This window comes from Lactuca serriola, chromosome 8 (assembly GCF_051521515.1).
Source record: "Lactuca serriola cultivar US96UC23 chromosome 8, Lser_US96UC23_V15, whole genome shotgun sequence".
NCBI classification, from domain to species: Eukaryota; Viridiplantae; Streptophyta; class Magnoliopsida; order Asterales; family Asteraceae; genus Lactuca; species Lactuca serriola.
The window spans coordinates 38,118,072-38,134,729 of record NC_136415.1 but is presented as its reverse complement, the minus strand read 5'-3'; the positions used below and the strand labels follow the sequence as shown (position 1 = coordinate 38,134,729).

Genomic DNA, 16,658 nt, shown 5'->3' with positions numbered 1-16,658 from the left:
ACCAGATGTGTACGTTGAGCGTACCCGGCTGCCTCTCAGAATCGGGGAACGCCACCCAGTACACGGCGTGTACTGGGATTACGCCCGGCGTACTCCCCAACTTCAACCCCTTAGCTCTTGAGGTCTTAAACAGTTAAGACCCACGTCCAATTTCTGGATCTGACCACATCTAAGCCTCTTAATCCATAAAGTTGATGACTTTAAGCCTTTGCATGGCTGAACAAGCCACCAAATCCCATAATATTCTATCCTCTAACTCTAGAAGGCTTAATACTCAAGCATGACCTCAAACTAACAGCCAAGATGGAAACTTTATGGTTCTAAATCACTAATACCACTGAAAAGGGACAAATCTCAGACCATGGAGCACCTTATACTCATAAAGTCTCCACCTTTGGGGTTTTTAACCCTAGAAATGGCACATGCAACAACAACCAAAAGAAGAGGAAAGTTTTGAACTTTATACCTTTAAGTGTAGTCCCTTTCTCTGTAGATCTCAGATCCAAAATGGCACTTCAAGCTTTAGCTTCCAAGAGCTCCTTTCCTTCTTCTTCACTAAGCCACCAAAACACAATTAGCTCCAACAACACTCACACACACTAAGGACGATGGGAGGCTCTCTCTTAGGGTTTCACTCACTGATATGGAGGCTGAGAAATGAGCCTTAGCACCCTTTAAATAGTGCACAAGACGGATTAGGGTTTTTGCTCCTGGGCCGGGTACGCCCAGCGTACCTTGGCGACTCCGCGTCCAAACTAAGCGCATGAGTACGCGCAACGTACCCCTCTGGTACACCCAGCGTACTCACTTGCTAGTTTCCCTCCACTCAAGGACTAATCATGACCAATTGACAAGGAATAAGGGTGAAAGAAATGCACCTGAATCTCGGGGTGTTACATACGTACTTGTGTTTTACCGTTTTAAAAGGTCATTATCAAGAATATGAAGGGGTCACCCGGTGAACCCATTCCTAATCATCAATTTTGATATGCCACTTGGCATCTAGTCAACTAAAATAGTCAACAAACCCTAACAAGTGTTACATATTCGAACCAAACAGACACGTTCTTCATTGTGGCGTCTTCTCTGGTGCACAGTGAGTGCAACGCATAACGACGCCGGTTTTCGACGTTGTGTCGCAGGATGAAGAAGTAGTCGACGCGTAATTCTCTATCTTCGTTTTGGATGTTTCGGAGGTTGGAGTGGTAGGTACCGGTGGTGTTGATGTCCAGTTGTTATTTGATGGTGCTCTAGTTCTCTTTCTCCTCGATCTGCTGTGAAACAACGAGTTCTGTGGTCGGGAGTTTATAGTTCCGGCTATGAGATTAAGCTTCATAACGATGCACGTGAACAGAATCCCCAAAATAAAACTCAAGACAAAAGTACGAAGTTTAAGCTGGTTCTGCCATGGCGGAACCTTCCTGCTCTCGAATAACCTCGCAACCGACTCCAACTCTGTTTCCTCCATGCTTCTCTTCTCTTCGTTTTCGTTCGGTAAGTCATCTTCCAGTGAAATTTTTGAAGAAGTTTGTTCCATCTTCGTAACCGATTGTTGAGTTTTGATTTTGAAATTGATGATTGTAGAGATGAAATTGAAGCCCTAAAGTGTGAAGTTTAGGTCTAATTAATAATTTTGTGGCTTTGAATCTATTTTTTGTTACAGAGGGCATTTTGAATCGGTGGAAAGGGGATAAGATTGTTCGTTATATTGCCAGCGATTTGCAAACAAGAGGAAAAGAGGTAGGAGATCTGGGTCATTAATACGAAAGAAGTTAGAGAACCAGAGTCAACTCAAGGATTCTGAGATTGTGTTTTTGAAGGAGAAATTGGAGGAAGCTGAAAGGGACAACATATTGATCGAGAGGCGATTGAATTCGAGTGGCCCTTTATCGCGTCACGAAAACCTTCATTTCTCAAAATTGACTCTAACCAATTTCGTATTAGCTCTCAAGCACACCATGAAAAGCGATTTGAAGTCCGATGAAGTTCATGGTTACTGAAATGAAATATTCGAATTGGGATTTAGATGCAGCTGACTGAATTGTTCATGGCTTTGAATATGAAAATAAGTAATATGAATCTTGGTTTGATTGATTGACTTGTGGTTGAAGATTTTTAGAGGAGTGTGACACCATGTTTGATTGTAGTTGTTGCAGGTTTTCAAGATTCTAAGGATATTGTTGACTCACATGCTTACTTGACATTTGACAAAGCAGTGTTATCTTCTAATGTGGGTAAAAGTATCAAAAATGACCAGTAAAATACAGGTTGATACCTTTTAAAGGCAAAAATAAAAATAAAAATAAAGGACCATTTAAACCATTATACTAAAGATTGTTAGGCCAGTGACAATAACCCAAAAATGAATATACTAAAATTTAATAATTTTTATTTTAAAAATAAAATACCGTTAGAGATAAACCAATATTTACTCCATTTTTTAAGAAAACAATGTTGGAGATGGTATCAAAAGAAAAACCTCCTTATTTCATTTTCAACAAAACAAGAGGACATATGATCAATGGCAAATATTATTTACACAAGCACATGGTTCGGACTTGGAAAACAAAAAGACGAATTAGATCATATATCAAAGAAAATTTATCCATCATCTTTGTCGAATGAAGGCTCGATCTGTTTATTCTGAAACTTCACTCGATTTGCTCAGTAAATGTAAATGAGTACTCAGCAGCCATTGCCACATAGAACAAATTCCAATATCCATCGATGAACACAACCACGGCTGCAGATTATATCCTGCAACAGTTTCACTAACTTCCTCCGGATCACCTCTGGTAAAAACCAATCCAACTTTCCCGACAATATGAGGAATCAAACCCAGAAAAGCGGTGTTTCCGGTCGCCGGAGCATGCATAGCGATTGAGCGACTCGTCAAGGTATTCTTACCTATCATAACGGTTGCGTCGCTTCTCAATCCTTTCCTTATGATCTGAATCTGGTTAGCACTGAGATTATCAGCGCCGACGACGAGGATTTGCGTGTTGTCTTTGAGGTGGTTGCGCAGTTTCTGGTGGTAGATCATCTTCCTCACCGCCTTGGAAGCCATCGGAAGTCGGAGCTAACGAGATCTCCTAGGGTTCTTGAGTTCTTGAATTGCTTGATCGAAACCCCTTTGTTTTGTGACTTGTGTGGTGGTTCTCAAAATTCGAACAAAGATTAAGCCCATACATTAATGATATGACAGAAGGCCCAAAATGGTTATCAAACGGGTTTTGTATAAGTTTTATTTTGTTTTAGCCCATTTTACTATTACTATTTTTGTTTTCTTAATTTGCCATTATTTTTGGAGAGACTTTATGAAAATAATTTGGCAAATAATTTCGTCAGTTTCCCAGGTCAACAGGTGTGTGGGTATTGGACTTCAAAGTCAAAATTAGCACAACCATTCTTTCATTCTCAAAAGTGTTCATATATGTACTAGTTTTATTCACATCTGTACTTGTTCTATTCCTCATGGTTCTATACTACATTGTTAAACAATAAGAATGTATATATATTGTGATTTGGGAATTTGCTCAAACACATTAATATAGTTATTAGTATGTAAGTATGTGATCAAATCATTGTTTCATGTATAAGCTTTATTTTATGCTAAAGTTTGCTAAACGTTTTAATATATGCATATAAAATACATCATTTAACTAAATATATATATATATATATATATATATATATATATATATATATATATATATATATATATATATATATATATAAAAGAAAATGTTAGGCATGTCTAACGTTCTGTTTTTATATAAAACTTTTATGAACAAAACTTTGACGCTCTTTGTATAAAACTCATTTTTATATAAAAATCATAGCTCTTTTATAAAAAATCATGTTTTGACCATTTTATACAAATTATTTATGAAAATACAGAATACATATATTTTTTTATCAAATACATATGTATTTATGCTCTAGACTACATTTCATTTAACCAAAAAAAATTTACGTTCATTTTTCATATAAAACTAAAATAAGCATTTTAGGTTGTCATTATATGTTTAACATATATTTAAAGCATTTGTAGGTTTAAAACATATAAGTAACCTAAAATGACCCAAACAACATTTCTAGAACCAAATCGTATGACCATCGCTTGAAATGAACAAAAAATAGCATCGCATTTTCATAATAATAAGACATGTATGTATTCTCCCCACCCAAAAAAATCGTTAAGAAGATAAAATGTGGCCATGTGGACTCACTCTTGAAGCGTGATTTCGTATTTGGATTGATTTCGTGAAGTTTGACGTGAGAAACTGCAATCTATTCCTTCTTGAGTTTAAAACAAACCACCAAGACTATTTTTGTTACTTATGCAACAAAATGGGATTGTTTTTATTAAACCAAACAATTGAATGGATTGTTTTGATTTAACTAAACAATCGGAGGGTTGTTTTGGTATAACCTTGTCCATATAGGGGTTGTCTAGTTTTAATGGTTCAACAAAGGACTGATTTAGGTCGTTTAGTAAAAATAATTGGATTTGGGGCTTTTGTGTCCCCTTAGTTCTTTTGATTGATCAGGCAAAGAGAAAGAACATAAAGAAAGCAGGCAGAAACGAGCGAGGGCAAGGTTGATCTGTCGAGCAAAGGAAAACGGAAATCGGAGGCAACAACATATGGTTCGGTGGAAGAAATCAATCGCAAAGAGGAGGGGATCCGTTTCTTGTTTGATCGATGGGAAGGAAGAATAAACGAATGCATGAAAGGAGATGCACATCTAGTGCCTAACTGGGTCGAAGAGGGAGAAGCTTGGTTGGACCGAAAGAGGAGAAGAATGAAAGCAGTGAGGTTGCTCTTCTTCTACTTTATTTTATTATTTTGCTAAACATTTTAAAGTTGTGTACATAAAAATGAGATTTTGATGCTTAGTTCTTCCCCATGCACGCTCTAGAAGGTCTTTAGGTGTTAGGTTGTTAAGTTGGTTGGTATTAAGCACTTCATGAGCATGCAAAATCAAAAAGTTGGAAACATTATGACTCTCAATGGTATTTTGGCCTTGGATATACATGTGGGCGTAAAAAGCCTAAGTATTAAGCTCTTAAGTTGTTAAGAAGGAAGACGGTTGCATGCACTGGGCATACCAAATGGTACGATTTACGTACGTAGGTTGATCCCCGATGCCTCAGACATCGAATATGCCCCGCGTACATCCGAAGTACACCTCGCGTACGAAGCCTGAGCTAACTCGGATGGGTTGACTCGGTTGACTTGTTGAATTTGACCACTTTTGACCGAGGGTATTTTTGAGAAAAATGTTATTAATTTAGAATGGGAAAATTTTTGATATTTAGGAGTCCGGTTGATCCGGTTGTCGGAGCAGAGATTTATTTAGACTGCATTCAGACGGATAGGTAAGTCTGCCTCCATGTACCCGTGGGTCGAAGGCACCAGTGCCAACCTACTAGATTATTTATCCTGTTTAGGATAGTATTATGCTAGTTTGTAGTTGATTAGTAGATCTGCATGATTATCTGTATTTGTTGGTTCTGTGTTATGTTTACCTATTACATATGTCGATATATTGTGTTGGGTTGAGGTTGTACTACTTTGTGCAGTAGCCAACAAACACAGGAGCAATCCAGATATAAGATGAGAGCCTGAATAGCATGTCAGACTCATACTGTGGGCTCGGAGGTAATCTAGAACTATGTTGAGGACCTTGTAGGGGTATTCCAGACATAGTTTGTGGACCCAGTATATGATGTTATATGTATGTGTGTGTTGGTACTTTGGGGGAACTCACTAAGCCTTGGCTTATAATGTTGGTTTATCGTTTCAGGTACTTTCGAGGATCGTGAGAAGGCAAAGGCGTGATAGTACACAACTTCCTATTTTATGTCATCGGGTCTTGGGAAAACTCCGACTTGAAATAATTTTTTTAAAACAATGACACTATTTGTAAACAATGTTGATTAATGGTTTATTTTGAAAATCTTAAATTTATTTTGATTTTTGGAGTGTTACAAGTTTGTATCAAATCCTTGGTTTGAGAGAATTCGATGAACATTCGTGTGAATCCAGACTCAAACTAGGGAACGACAAAGAGTTTTCAAAATGGTTTTCAAAAATTATTTTCAAAAGTAACGAAGGAAGGAAGCATTGTGTACGGTCAGCCGGAGAAAAAGAGTATACCCCAAGTTACCATATTGTTATTTGATATTATGCTTATGATAGAACAACATGCTATGGTAGGTTAGGGATCTTCAGGAATTGCATGATAGAATTGTTTGATATATGATGCTTGATAGCCTAGTGTTATTTCTTGTAAGAAATTGACATCATTACTGTAATTGCTTAGTGTATGCAGTATAGTTGTACATAACTAAGATTTTATTGTCTGCGAATGTTTGATTTGGCCTAATTTCATGTTCATTGTCTAGTTGTGGGCTTAGGGTAGGATCAAGTATTCGACTGTCTATGGGATCCAATGTTATGTATGACCAGTATACACGAGTGTTACGGGGTTGGTGGCAATTTTATGGATGGGTTATGTGTGAGCATCCGGCCAAAAGGGAACATTTAGCCTTTCTCTAGGAAGTTAGAATAGGATATATGCATATTCTAATGTGTGTTGTCAGGGTTGTTATGATGATCCGTTGAGACAACTACGGGTAGGTGTGGAAGGTAGTATGGGCCCGTACTACTAGAAGCACGGGACGTGTATGCATAGAATGGAAGTCACAACCCCTAGGGTTTCGTTATTTAGAATAGCTCGTATAGTATGAAATGTGCTTTATCTAATATTTTATGGTTTATTTTTAGTATAGTGTTCACGGGGGGATCTGGATCAGGAGTTGAAGCGAGTGTCCAGGATAGGCCATGGTTGATTGAGGAGACATTAGGGCATTGATTTCTACTAAGGTTGTATCTGTCATCCGGGGGCAGATACCAAAGCTATTCGGGTCTATCAAGATCGTTGTAATTTAGTACTTTGATGACCATTACGCTGCACTTTCTGAGGCTGTTGTTGTTGCAGCTACCATGGCCGTTGCGGCCGTTAGGTTTTGTAGAGAGCGAGCCTTCCAGTACCGGGACTTCGACAATAAAGCCCCCAGTGTTCAATGGAGTTTAGGATCCGATCATTTCCATGAGGTGGTTGTCTGATGGTGAGGGATGTTTCTTTACTTTATCCTACCCAGCTAACCAGAAGGTCAAGTGTGCCCTGAACCTTCTCAGGTTAGGGGCGAAGGATTGGTGAATGATGGTTACTAGCTCCTACACTTCGGAGTAGAGGGTTTTTGTTTCATAGGAGCAGTTCTCTGAGATGTTCCTCACGAGATATGTTCCATTGATTGAGAGGGAGAGATTAGCCAAGGAGTATCTGGACTTGAGGCAGGGGATTGAGTCGGTAACGGAGATCACTAAGATGTTTACTGAGAGAGCATTTTTTTTATCGTGAGTTTGCTGCTTCTAAGCAAACTCAGATGACCTGGTACTTGAGCATGCTCAAGACGGACATCTGCCAGTCTGTGTCTGATTAGAAATACTGTAAACTTTTGGAGCTACAGGAGGCCGCTAGGAAGCATGAGATTGAGTTGGAGCTCCAGGAAAGGGAGCGGAGGCAGGCTCTGGTGTAGACGCAGCTGGCTGCGAATCGGTTCAAGGCCGATGATGTGAGATCTAGGAGTTAGAGGGGTCGTACGTGTGGCAAGTTCGGAAAGGTTCATGAGGGTCCTTGTCAATCTATTTTTGGGTGCCACAAATGTGCAAGGAGGGGAATTACACCAAGGACTGTCGCCCGTAGGTGTCCATGACGACCACCAAGATCTGTAATCACTGGGAGCAGGTTGGACATGTGAGGTCCAACTGCCCTTTACTCACTGCGAGACCGTCATAGGCTCTATAACCAACTACTTTAAGGATCACCGATGGGCGCCAGGGAAGGGTAGAGCCCCTGAGGGCTCAATGTCGCGATTTTCAGCTCACGGAAGAGGAGGCTAGGGTTGTGCCAGACGTCATTACTGGTATGTTTACATTTATCATTTGTCAATTATTTTATGGTATGCTTATGTTTATCTTTCTGATTGGTACATTCTTAGTGAATTCCTTGCCTGCCCTTCTGTTATTCGACTCGGGCGCGAGTCGATCTTTTGTATCTTAGTCTTTTAGTATGGATTTCCATATGACCCTTGGCACTTTGAAGTGTTCGTTGTGGGTTTCTATCGCCAAAGAACATGGGATTTCTGCATCAAGAGTGTATCAGGGTTGTGTCTTGGAGATCTTCGAGGTGCCTTACCCAGTTGACCTGATCCCTATCCCATGGGGGATGTATGCATAATAGTAGGGATGGATTGGCTGAGTAGGTTTGGTATTATTATAGACTACGGGGGCCAACGAGTGGTAGTTTGAACCCTAAGTGGGGGAGAACTAGTCATCTATGGAGAGGGTACCAGGATTGGGTAGGGGTTTTTTTCAGCGGCCAAGGCTCGGAAATATATGCAGCGTGGTTATATGTGTTATCTTGCCTATGTGGTTGATAAACGGGTTAGAGAGCAGGCATCGGTTTCATATGTGCCATTTGTTAGGGAATTTTTCGATGTGTTTTCGGAGAAGTTACCCAGTGTGCCTCCCGAGAGGCAGTTTGACTTCAGGATTGACATAGTGCCAGGTGTGGCTCTAATGCCTAAGTGTCATACCGTTTGGCACCGCCTAAGATGTATGAGTTGTCCTCTCAGCTCTAGAAGCTTTTAGGCAACCAATTCATCCGACCGAGTAGTTCGCAATATAGAGCACCGATATTGTTCGTCAAGAAGAAGGATGGTTCACACCGGATGTGCATAGATTATCGGGAGTTGAACAAGTTGACGGTGAATACCCATTATGCCCTTTTGCAGATTGATGACCTCTTTGATCAGTTGTAGGGTGCATCTTGGTTCTCCAAGATCGATATGATGTCAGGGTACCATCAGGTGAGGGTTAGAGAAGAAGACATGGAAAAGACCGCATTAGAGAGGAAGACACGAAAAAGACCGCATTTGGGCTCATCAATACGCCTGCGGTGTTTATGGACTTAATGAACCGAGTGTGCAGGTTGATGCTCAATCTATCAGTCATTGTTTTTATTGATGATATCTTGTTGTATTCTAAGATCGGAAATTAGCAGGAGGAACACCTTTAAGAGATTTTATCACACCCCCGAACCAGACGGCGGAAACGTTCGAAGGCTCTTGTGACTTAAATTGAATACCATCACAATGAATATACATGAATCATAACATAATTCATCACCATGCATTGAAATATTACAACTGATATTGTTTACATCTAGTACATTGTTTTAAACATTACAATTTCTTAACATAAACTGCCTGATAGATAATCTAAGCAAAACATCCTGACATTACTTGGTACTTATTCTTCGGTTTACCTGTTACCTGAGAAGACAAGTTATTTTGAAAAACGTCAACATATGAAATGTTGGTGAGTTCATAAGCAATGCTGCGATAAAATGATTAGATGTAGTTTGTAAAACCCATAAAATCCGATATTTTCTGAAAAGATCATTGTTTATAAAAAGTGTGAAGATCCGTGAATATATGCTTGTTGATTGTCAAAACATGTATAATTTGTTGAACTTCTGTAATGATCGCGCAAGTGAAAATGTTGAACTTCCCAGGAAAACCCGATGTTTTCCCATTTCATAAAACACAGTGAAATCCCCATTTGTTGTACCGTCACGACGAATGATTTTTGATTACTCGGGTGGCTTTGGATTAATTAGGGTTGTGAGTCCTTATAATCATGCATTTGAAAATGTATAGTTTATAACTACGGTTTCGAACGATCCTTAAAGGCGTCGCTCGTCACTACTCACTTAATCCAACAACCATGATTACTTTTGATTAACACCCTGAATCTGTTTACCTTGATTACTCGTAAGCCTAACAATCGAGGAAAAAGGGAGTACGAAGTCCCGTTATATTCCGTGAGTTAATTAGGCTGTCGGGAATACGAAAGGCACGTTGGCCCAGCTCACATTTGATTTCTTGACCTCCCTAGCAATACTAATTGGCCACTAGGTCCCAATAGCACATTAGAGCTATTGAAAGTCCTTTTACATGAAATCGGGTCATAGGAGGCCCAATAACACGTAAGCATATACCCTTTGGGCCCAAAGATCATGTTAATGGGCTAGCAAGGCCTAACAAGCATGATTTGAAACCTTCAAGCCCAAAGTTTGTAAGTTAGCTCATCATAGTTATCGCGTGTTTATTGAAATGCTTTGGTTTAACGATTTTGTTTTGTTATTGATTCGAGACCGAATCAATTCGTTTTATAACGATATTTGTTATTGAGAGTGTATTTGTTTTCCGTTTCGTTCGTAGTCGTGGATCTTGTATTTTGTATTAATGAATTAATTTGTTTGAAAGTGGAATTTGACCTTTTCACCACCTTACTTTCATAAAAATAACGCTTTTGGTCCTTTCAGATAAAAGAATTTCATTTTTAGTCCTTAAAACCCTTTTCTTGACACTTTTGTTATTTGATGAAAACACAATTTTAACCCAAAATTTATTTTGTTGACAGCTTCAGCTCCTCCAGAATAGTGTTTCTCGGTTAGGAACCCATTTTTCACAACTTTTACAGTTTTGGCCCAAAATCTAAAAACTTTACATTTTTGGTCCCTTTTGATAGTGAAAAACATTTTTGGCCCATAAAATGGTTTTGTAATGCTAATTACCCCCTGTTTTACAGAAAGTTACATTTTCAGCCCCTCAAACTTATCATTTTTGCATTTTGAGGCTTATTGGGCCGAGAAGCCCATAATTAGCCCATTAAGCTAAAAATTTACATTTTAAGTCGTTTGAAATTCCTAATGTTTAGAAAAACATTTATAGAAACTGTTTTGACCCTTTTAACCTTCAAGATACCGTGACTTGTTGATTTTTACCCCAAGTTTGTGTTTTTGACAATTTAAGCCCAAAAATGGGTTTTATGTTAGAATATGTTCATCATGACCTTATAAGCTATTATTCTTGACTTGTTTAGTGTAAGATAGCTTAGATTATGTTTGTTTCCTTTATCATGTCATAGATCTCGGGTTTACACCCTTTTTGGTAACATATTCATCACAAAACACATGAAATCACACACATACATGCATCAAATCACACATAGTATACATATACACATAGATATACACATTTTCTTGTATTCTCCTCCATAAAACTCATAAAAACCGAAAAGAAAGGGGTATGAAACTCACCTTGAGTTGTGGTTTCGGTTTTGAAGAAGATTGGGAGAAGTTTGGTGCTATTTTCGGCCCTAGCAAGTTCCTTGGATGGATCTCGAACTTAGTGGGTTCTAAGATGCAAGATCATGAATTTGAATGGATTGAGAGGTGATTTTTGATGAAAAGAAGTGAGTTAGATCATAGATCTAAGCACCAACTTACCCTAAATGATGATTTTTGTGGAAGAAACTCCTTGAAAGCCTCTTAGATTTCGAAAATATGGAGAGGAGTGGAGAGAGCTTCTTGAGAGAATTTTTGAGTGAAGTGTGGGTGTGTGTTTGTTTGGATTCGGCCGAGAGGAAGAAAGAGAGAAGAAGAGAGAGTGATGGGATTGTTGCATGGAAATATGGGTTACATGCATGGAAATCTGAGAGAAAATAATGAGTTGGCACCACAAAGTCAACTCTTCCTTTCTTTGTGGGCTTGGGCCGAAAGTGGAGAAGGAAAGAGAAAGAACTGGGCCCTTAAATGCTTCAGCCCAATTTATAAATATTTTAGATAATGCTTGGTCCAAATAAATCAAGAAATGGTTTTTATGGCCTATTAGGGCTAATTAGGTTAGTTATGGCCCAATAAGGTCCATTTAGGTATTTTATTTCATTCTAGGCCCAATATGGCCCAAAATATTTAAAATGTATGGAATTGGGTCCAATTAGAGCCCATTTAAGAATTTTAAGCCCAAGATAGTCAAATTGGAAGCTTATTGGCCCATTGGGCCCAATAAGGAAATCCTAGTCCAGAATGGACTTAAACCGGGATTTCTAAGGTTTCCAATTCTTTGTTGACTATTTGCAGTGCTTGTATGAAGCGTTTGATTGAAATTTTGTTGTTATTGAATAAGCATCCTTCATGCTTTCACATTGTTGGTTCACATTTGTTATCATTGTTCAATGTTTACAAGGCATCGAATTTCCTAGTTGTGACAGATTTTAGGAGTGTTGAGGCAAGAATGACAATATGCCAAATTCTCGAAGTGTAAGTTTTGGTTATGAGAGGTCCAGTTCCTGAAGCATCTTGTTAACCAAAACAGGATTTTGGTCGATCCAGCCAAGATCAAGCCCGTGATGTAATGGGAGGTTCCAAAGTCTCCCTCGGAGATCATAGTTTCTTGGGTTTAGCAGGATACTATTAGAGATTTATTTAGGATTTCTCCAAGATTGTTGTACCCCTCACTCTTTTGAAGAGGAAGAGCATAGATTTTTGTTGGGGTCCAGAGCAGTAGATGACGTTTGAGACACTGCGGCAGAGGTTATGTGAGGCCCCAGCGTTGACCCTTACATAGAGTGTCGAGGATTTCATGGTATTTTGTGATGCATCCATCATTGGTTTGGGGGCGGTTCTTATGCAGAGGGGGCGAATGATTGTGTATGCTTCGTGACAGCTAAGCTCGCATGAGGCACGATATCCTACTCATGATTTGGAGTTGGGGGCAGTAGTGTTAGCTCTCAAGATTTGGCGGCACTACTTGTATGGTGTCCGATGTACTATCTAAATGAATCACAAGAGTTTGCGATATCTTATGGACCAGGTAAAGCGAATGTGGTCGCGGATGCTTTGAGCCGCAAGTCGGCTGAATTTTCGGCTGGGGGTATGTGTATGAGGATGTCCATTGATTCTCCACTTTTGGATTTGATCAGAACGGCACAGGCAGAAGGAGTCAATTAGGAGAACTGGAAATAGGAGAGGATCAAGGGCGAGATCGACAGATTTTTCACTTATAATCGAGGATTGTTGACCCGGTGTGATTGGGTATGGGTTCCAGTTCCTGGCGGGGTCAGACATATAGTTTTGGAGGAGGTACATAAGTATCGTTTTTTGATACACCCGGGAGCCTTCAAAATGTATCAAAATTTGAGACTAAATTACCGTTGGCCGTTTATGAATCGGGAGATAGCTTGGTACATAGAGAGGTGCTTGACCTGTAGGACGGTCAAGGCTGAGCACCAGAGGCCACATGACAAGTTGCACCCTTTGGAAGTTCCCTTGTGGAAGTGGGAACATATCACTATGGATTTTATCACCAAGCTACCGAGGACTACCAAGGGTTTTGATGTTATCTGGGTCATCATGGATCGGTTGACCAAGAGTGCCCACTTTTTAGCCATCTGGGAGAGATCCTTGATCGAGAAATTGTCTGACGTGTATGTTTGAGAGATTGTTTCTCGTCATGGAGTTCTAGTTTCCATTATATCAGACCGAGATGTTCGGTTAACTTCACGATTATGACAAAAGTTCCACGAGGAACTGGGTACGAGGCTGCATTTCAGCACCTCATATCATTTGCAAACTGACAGACGGAGTGAGCGAACCATCCAGACACTTGAGGATATGTTGTGGGCTTATGTCATACATTACGGAGTGAGCGAACCATCCTACTTACCTCTCGTAGAGTTTTCCTACAACAACAGTTATCACTCCAGCATTGGTGTACAACCTTACCTGTATGATCGGAAATGTTGTACCCCAGTTTGTTGGGGGAGGTCGGTCACTGATTCATGGAGAGAACTGAGGTAGTCCTCTATACCACAGAGCTCATCCAGGAGATCAGGAAGAGATTGCAGACAACTCAGAGTCGACAGAAGAGCTACGCCGACTGGCGTTGATCAGAGTTGGATTTTAAGGTCGACGATATGGTGCTACTGAAGCAATCACCCTGGAAGGGTGTGATACACTTTTGGAAGTGGGGGAACTTAGCTCTTTTTTATCTTGGACCATTCTATGTGATCACCAGGGTAGGTTGGGTGGCCTACCGGTAGGATTTGCCTACCGAGCTCAGTCAGATCCCCAACACTTTCCATGTTTCGTAGTTACAGAAGCGCGTGTTGGACGATAAGGTAGTGGTCCCTTTAGATGATATTCAGGTTAATGAGCGCCTGAATTATATCGAGAGGCCGGTAGAGATAGTGGGGAGGAAGATGAAGGTCCTACGCAAGTGGGGGAGAATTTTAACATCCTAATGATGAGGTAACTTCAGTTTTACCTTATGTTTAAAGAGATATTGTATTTTGCCCCTTGTGCATGAGAAAGGTTGCAAAATGGACCAAAGTAGCATTTTTCGTAATTTGGGCTGAGACTTTGTACAATTAGCGTACGCTTCATACGTAAGGTGTACATGTGTGGGGTTAGTATGTTGGGTGTACATCGCGTACGTAGGGCGTACGTACGAGGGTTTCAAACCTTAAAATTTAAGGTTTGAACCCTATTTAAACATACTTATGGCCCCAAGACCTTTACCCTCATCAACCTCCACCTGAAAAGCATCCCTCTAGCTAACCCTAAGTGAGAAGAGTGCACTTTGAGCTCATTTGTGTGTTTTGGTGGTATTCTTGAAGAAGAAGAAGAAGGTGGTAGAAGGACATTGAAGCTTGGAAGAAGCTTGGATCTAGGATTGTCTACTTGCTAGCAACCTCCAGGAGGTAAAAAGCTCCTAGCTTGATCATCCCATCTCGTAGATCTAGATATTCCTTCATTTAGGGCATTTTTGGTTCTAACCTTTGTGATTCCTGAGCATGGCATGCTCACAATCAAATAAGTCGTTTTTTCACTCCCAATGGGTCTTGAGTCATACAAATGAGATTTTGATGCTTAGTTTTTCCCCTTGCATGTTCCAGAAGGTCTTTAGGTGTTAAGTTGTTAAGTTGGTTGGTATTAAGCACTTCTTGAGCATGCAAAATCATAAAGTTGGAAACTTTATGACTCTCAGTGGTATTTTGGCCTTGGATCTGCATTTGGACGTAAAAAGCCGAAGTATTAAGCTCTTAAGTAGTTAAGAAGGAAGATTGTTATGTATGTTGGGCATACCAAATGGTACGTTGCACGTACGTTGGTTGAGCCCCGATGCCTCAGACCTTGAGTACGCCCCACGTACATTCGAAGTACCCCCCACATATGAGGCTTGAGCTGCCTCGACTGACTTGTTGATTTTGACCAGATATAACCAAGGGTATTTTGGGAAAAATGTTATTAATTTAGATAGGAAAACTTTTGATATTTAGGAGTTAGGTTGATCCGGTTTTCGGAGCAGAGATTTATTCAGACTGTATTCAGATAGAGAGGTAAGTCTTCCTCCATGTACCCGTGGGTCGAAGGCACCAATGCCGACCCACTAGATTATTTATCTTGGTTAGGATAGTATTATGCTAGTTTGTAGTTGATTAGTAGATTTTCATGATTATATGTATTTGCTAGTTATGTGTTATGTTTACCTATTACATATGTCGACATATTGTGTTGGGTTGAGGTTGTACTGCTTTGTGAGGTAGCCAACAAACCCAGGAGAAATCCAGATATGAGATGAGGGCCCGAATGGCAGGCCAAACTTATATTGCGGGCTCGTGGGTAATCTAGACCTATGTTGAGGACCTTATAAGGGTATTCCAAACATAGGTTATGGACCCAATATATGTTGTTATATGTATGTGTGTGTTGGTACTTTGGGGGAACTCACTAAACATTGGCTTACAGTTTTGGTTTATCGTTTCAGGTACTTATGAGGGTCGTGGGAAGACAAAGGCGTTATCGTACACAGCTTCCTGTTTTATGTCATCGGGTCTTGGAAAAAATCAAATTTGAAATAATTACGATCGGGTGAGGACTGTAAGGAAAAATATTTGTCGTAGGATTAAAAATATAAGGTTAAGATTTTCTTTTATTTATCATCAAAATCTCGTGAGACGATTTGACACTTTTGTAATTATGTCAGAGATTTTGTTATTTTTTGAAAAAATTTAAATGTTGTGAGGATAAAAATGAGAAAAAAAAAGGATACAATCATTCATGCATATACAAGTATAGGGCAAACCTGAAAGTAAATCCCAAACGAACGAATACTATAAATGATAAGAAATTTAAAAGGATAAATAAATGCAATGTAGTCTTATATATATAAAATGCAATCATATGTAAATTCCAAGTAAAATTAGACTTTAATGTTTTACTTATAAACTATTTAGATAATCCGACACAAGTGTCATGGAAATCGATATTACAAGCACGGACAATGTCGTCTATATTGAAGTAGTGTTGTTTGTAGAAACAAAGACAATCTCTGTGTTGTCTAAATTCATCACAACATTTTGGGGTTGGTGGTATATTAGGGTTTTCAATAGCCACAAAACAATCCTCAATATCATACATATGGCAGTCCACTGATTGTGGATACACTTTACCCGATAGCAGAGTGATCATTACCATGACAATAACAAAGTGATGAAAAGACTTCATGCTAAAATATGTCAATTACAAAATGTAAAGAAAAGGTAGTTTAGTGTAATAAATTAAAAGATATGTTAGGTATTTATAGGTGTTATACAATGTATTTATTGATTTTTGTTTTTTTAAAGATAACATGAGATTTTGCAATATAATTTACAATATATATATATATATATATA

The 16,658-nt window shown here is 39.3% G+C and overlaps 1 pseudogene; it reads right to left on the bottom strand.

The window, feature by feature from the left end:
* Positions 1-2,638: 2,638 nt before the first annotated feature.
* On the bottom strand, positions 2,639-3,067 carry LOC145066814 (large ribosomal subunit protein uL10 pseudogene; annotated as a pseudogene).
* Positions 3,068-16,658: the final 13,591 nt, after the last annotated feature.